Raw genomic sequence first — 5,568 nt, 5'->3', positions numbered from 1 at the left:
GCCGGTTGGGGGTCTGGTGGTGCTGGTAAGAAGGTTATGATAATTGGTTGCATTTCATTTTCAATTTTTGTGTTTCTTTGCTTTACTACTTTGGGTGACAAGTGGGGTGAACTTAAGGGATTGTCATTCCATTAGAACCCTTTTTGGTGTCAAATCTTGGTCAGTAGAAGGGTTACTGGAAATCGGAACTAGGGGTGGGATGGTCATTAATTAGGGATCTAATGGAGTTGACGGTTGTAGTCTTTTCATCTGGAAATGGGGGTGGTACCAGATAGGGCACTTGATTGTTGGTGGCGACTGTTGATATTTCTCCATTAGAGGTCGTTTCAGGAGTGCTGGTAGGGGAAACGTAGGTGAGTGTATTAGGCTGGGGAATTGGGCAAGTTTGAGTTTGAAGGAATTTACCTGAGTTGGCATCGAACAAATTTACCTGTATTTTGTCCGTCTGTGGAGCGTGTTGTGGTTTGTTCATTCCACCACCATTTTTGTTTGTTGTTTTCGCTTGTCCTTGCTTGCGTCTTCTTGGGAAGGTAACCGTTTTCTACTCGCTTTCCTCCGAAATGACTGTTTTCCTTTGTTGTGCTTCATATGGTTCATGGGTTGTTGTGGGTGTAATTGCCTTGTAATTGCAAACTTGTGCAGTGTGCCCGATTCTGCCACAAATGGCGTACAGAGTCCCTTCTCTTCGTAGATCACGGCCTGTTTATGGTCTTCTATTATTACCGATGTATCTACTGGAGTTTCTAGTGGTACTTGGATACAAATACGGGCATATCTTCCCATTAGAGTAGAGGATGTACATTGGTCTATCTTAAGAAGTTTGCCCAGTTTCCTACCAACTTTTTCTAGGATGTCTTAATCATAAAATTTTGTTGGTAATTGAGGGAGCCGGATCCATATGGCAGTAGAAGTAAGGGTGGCTTCTTGAGGAACAAATTTAGGTTCCCATTTTCGTACAAATAAGAAATTTCAAGAGATGAACCAGGCGCCAAGGTTGAGAGCTTTAACCATACTTTCTTCTAAACTAAATTTGACTATGTAGAAGTCTCACCCTAGGTCAATCAAGATTAACTGTTCGGATGACTTCCATAACTTAATTAGTTTAGAACGAAGGAGATGGTGGGGCATCTTTCGCTTGAAAACCTTGATGATTACAGAGTAGTGCCATGAAAGGTAAAGGCATTTTTTGTCAATTTGTGAAAGGGGAATTGAACCCTCAATGTGCTTCCCTTTGTCGAGGTCTGGATTTGAGTGATGCTCGACCTCATAGTAATCAGTTTGGTTGCTCTCTTGTTTGTCCAAGAGCATTTCCTTATAGGAGTGATTTGGTAATTCTACCTCCATTTGGTTGTGCTTGTCCGGGGGTTCTGGTGGGATTGGTAGTTTGATTAGTAGGGGATCCATGAACAAAGATGAACAAGGACAAAAGGAACTACAAAGGAGAGAGAAAAAACACTAGTATTATTTTGAGGTAAACGACTTATCACATACTTTAGGTTTGTATGCTCCTCAGTACACTTGTCTTAACATAATGCTTTTGATTCTTCTATTCTATATAGGTAGATAGATTTGAATTGGCAGTTTTTTTTAATTTTGATTTTAATTTAAAATAGTTAAAGTTGGAGCTTTGTTCTAAGAATCTACACTTGTCGTTTTATGGTTCTAAGAATATATATATATATATATATATATATATATATATATATATATATATATATATATATATATATATATATATATATATATACTCTCACATTTGAATTGGTAGTTTTTTTTAATATTAAAATAATTTTAAAATCCAACTCGAAACTACTTTCCAATTTGAATGAGTAGTTTATTTTTTTATTTTTTTATTTTTTGATAGATAATTAAGATATTTATATTTGTTAATTCAAGTAGAGTAACCAATTAATTCAAAAAAATAAAAATAGTTAGAAAGGTAGTTTATTTTGTCTTAATATAGTGGTTTTGATTTTCGAACTCTATATAGAAAGATAGATTCCTTACAGCTTGTTTGGATGGTTGTTACGCATCGTTTCATAATGTATCGTATCGTACTGTATTGTATTGTACTGTATCGTTTAATAAATATAATGTTTGGATAGATTGTGTCGTTTGTCATCGTTTCATTATATCACGCACCAGTATTAAGAAGAATAAACTTACAATATTATAAAGAAAAATTATGATGCAAGGTAAAATTACTATATAAAAAGATAGGGTAAATGATAAAATAAAATAATTTAATAATAATAAAGTGCGATATTGAGAGAAAAAGACAAGGTAACGACGCGACCACACCAAATCGATTGATATATAAAGTGACACATTTCGTCGTTATGTAACGACGGATTTAATCGATACAATAAAATTTAAGTATACAATACAATTCGTGTCGTGACAACCATCCAAACAAGCTGTTATACGTCGAGTATCTGCTACTTTCAATTTCTTCAATTTGCTCTCTAGCCGCCGTTTAACTTCACCTCTCTCCGCCGCATAACTCTCACATGGGAAAAACAACTCGATCACTATGAAGATTTTAGCGAGAGAAAAAAAACAGAGATGCTTAACCTGCTTTGGATAACATCAAATGCGATGTTCCCAAATGTAACAGGAGTATACGTCACTGGAAGACCTTAAACTGCATTACGAGGCAATCCACACTCAATTGCTACAATCACTGATAACCTCTGTGCAGCCTGCGGGAACTATTTCCCTACTCAAGGTGACAAAGCCGCTTACAAAACTTTTTATGGGCATTGAAATGCTCATGGGTTTCTTTGCAATCAAGATTCTGTTCATCTCCATTTCTTTCGTACACCCAAAAACATAGCTCTCATAACCCATGATTCTGTTTTTTATTTTTGGCCACCATTTTCGCCCTCTTTTTCTATCTCTCCAGCACCAATTTTTTCTCCTACTAAGGAATTTCTTGTTCCTGCTTTGTTCGTAATTGGTGATTCGTCAGTTGATTGTGGTACCAACAATTTTCTTGGAACTTTTGCTCGTGCTGATAGGCTTCGTAATGGACGTGATTCTGATACACATCAACCTACTGGACGCTTCTGCAGCGGAAGAATTCCTGTGGATTATCTTGGTAATTTTATTTTTCAATTTCTTGGTACTTTTTTCTTTGTATAAAACTTGTTGAGATTCTTTTCAATTGGGTTAGTGGGATTTCTTGAAAAGTTGAGAATGTTTCTATTGGGTTAGTAAGATTTTGTGAAAAGGTTGAGAATTTTTCTATTGGGTTAGCGAGATTTGAGATTGATGTGTGTTTGATTAATTGTCAGTGAGGGAAATGATTGGACTTTCAATAAATGGTTTATGGTTCTTTTTCTGTTAAATTCTTGCCTGATTAAATGGTTTATGGGAAGTCTTGGTTTGTAATTTTTCTAAGGTATCTCAGTGATACATTCTTGATCTTTTTGAAGAAATTTTGGGTGAAGACTGCTAATTTTCCATTTTTGTTGATTTGATTATATCAGCATTGCATCTTGGATTACCATTTGTGCCAAGTTACCTAGGGCAGGCTGGTTCAATTGAAGACATGATTCTTGGTGTTAATTATGCTTCTGCTGGTGCCGGCATTATTTTCTCAAGCGGCTCTGATACTTTCTGTTTTAATAATCATATACACTGTAACTGTGATTAATTTTATGGTGAGTTGTTGATTTTAATGTTAGATTAGTATTTAAACTAGAAGTGTAATATTTGTGCAGGGTCAGCATATATCACTTGCACAGCAAATAGAGCAGGCCACTGACACTACTCTGCAGTTTATAATGACTATTGGTGAGGAAGCAACAGCTGATCTGATATTTCTGTGTTCTACGTTTCAATCGGGGCCAACGGCTACATTCATTACTATCTCCGGAATGTATCTGATGTTCAATCTGTTTACTTACCCTGGAGCTTCAACCAGTTTTTGGCACAGACAATGAAGCAGGTTATATATGATCTTAACACCTTTTATGTCTTCTGTGATCATACTATAATATCGTCTACATTTTCTTTTAGATGTATTGAATTTTGCAGCTATAACACAATAGTTTGTTGTTAGAGTTCTAAGTCAAACAATGTCTCCCTATGTAGCACAGATTGTAACACACCAATATAACCAAGAAAGCTACACATTGACATATATAGGGACGGGAAAATTCAGTACTCGATTTAGTAATATTAGAAGAAGAGTATGGTTTTGTCTGATTGTAATGTCACTAAAGCCATTCACATTTTAGAAGAAACAGCAACAAATTTCTCTATTTGCGCTCGTTGCTCTTCTCCCTCTCATACATTACATGCTTCAGTCTCCCCTCTGGCTTTACATTGTTTCCAAGACTATTTAGTTCAACATGCAAAAAAAGGTTTATTGATATTTGATTCTGCTATCTGATGTGTGTGTATATATATATACTGGTGGCACAGAACTTGTACAATGCAAATGTCAGAAAAGTGGTTGTAATGGGACTGGCTCCAATAGGCTGTGCTCCTTACTACTTATGGCTATACCATAGCAAGAATGGGCAGTGTGTGGAAACCATAAACGACATGATACTGGAGTTCAACTTTGCTGTTAGATATATCGTCGCGGAACTTAATGAGGAACTTGTTGGTGCCACTGTCATATTCTGTGATGCTTTTGCAAAGGCACCAGTTAGTTGGAAGTCTACTTTGCAGTCAACAGTTGCTTTGTCTACAACAGAGGCAGAGTACATGGCTATTACAGATGCTGTGAAAGAGGCAATTTGGCTTCAAGGATTGCTAAAGGAGCTTGGTGTTGAACAAAAAGGTATCACAATTTTTTGTGATAGTCAAAGTGCTATTCAATTAGCGAAGAACCAAGTTTATCATGCAAGGACGAAGCACATTGATGTTCGGTATCATTTCGTACGAGAAATCATAGAAGAAGGTGGAGTCACGGTGAAGAAAATTCATACTACAGAGAATCCTGCTGATATGCTGACAAAGGTGGTGACTGCGGTCAAGTTTCAACATTGTTTGGATTTGATCAACATTGTTGAACACTGAAGATTGAAGATGAAGACACAACCAAAATTTGTTATTGAGAGAGAATTGAAAATGTGGAATTTTGCCAAGGTGGAGATTTGTTGAAGTTTGGCAAAATGCCAAAGTCCCACATTGGTTGGGAGTTAAGTTTGGAGGGGATTTTTCCCCTATAAAAGAAGGCCTAATGTTTAGGATTGAAACACACCTCTCATTTGCCTTCTCATCTGTTTAAGGCATTTGTATCTTCTCTCTTTAGTATTATTTCACTTGTATTTTTGGAGTGGAATAAAATATTGGTTGTGTCCGAGGAGTAGGCAAAATTAGCCGAACCTCGTAAATTCTGGTGTTTCCTTTATTGTTGTTTTATTGTCTTATTTATTATTTGGTGGCTGTCATAATTTTTGGTATAGTAGTTGTGACTTATTCACACTATATACATTTGGCTTCCGCAACAATTGGTATCAGAGCCAAGGTACTGTCTAAGTATGCTCTGTGGTTGCAGCATAGTCTGATCTTCCACATCAGAAAAGATTTATCTTGGTAACTGAGTCAAGG

The 5,568-nt window shown here is 36.4% G+C and overlaps 1 long non-coding RNA gene across 2 annotated transcripts; it reads left to right on the top strand.

The window, feature by feature from the left end:
• Window positions 1-2,434: 2,434 nt before the first annotated feature.
• On the top strand, window positions 2,435-4,642 carry LOC104236396 (uncharacterized). Of its 2 annotated transcripts, none has more exons than XR_011401611.1 (3): window positions 2,435-3,100; window positions 3,726-3,952; window positions 4,432-4,642. It is a non-coding gene; the product is annotated as an uncharacterized lncRNA (long non-coding RNA). The 2 variants fall into 2 exon arrangements; XR_011401612.1 differs by having other exon boundaries at window positions 3,492-3,952.
• Window positions 4,643-5,568: the final 926 nt, after the last annotated feature.

This window comes from Nicotiana sylvestris, chromosome 8, assembly GCF_000393655.2.
Source record: "Nicotiana sylvestris chromosome 8, ASM39365v2, whole genome shotgun sequence".
NCBI lineage: Eukaryota > Viridiplantae > Streptophyta > Magnoliopsida > Solanales > Solanaceae > Nicotiana > Nicotiana sylvestris.
Note: the sequence above shows the minus strand (reverse complement) of the source record. Positions and strands in the feature narration are given on the sequence as shown.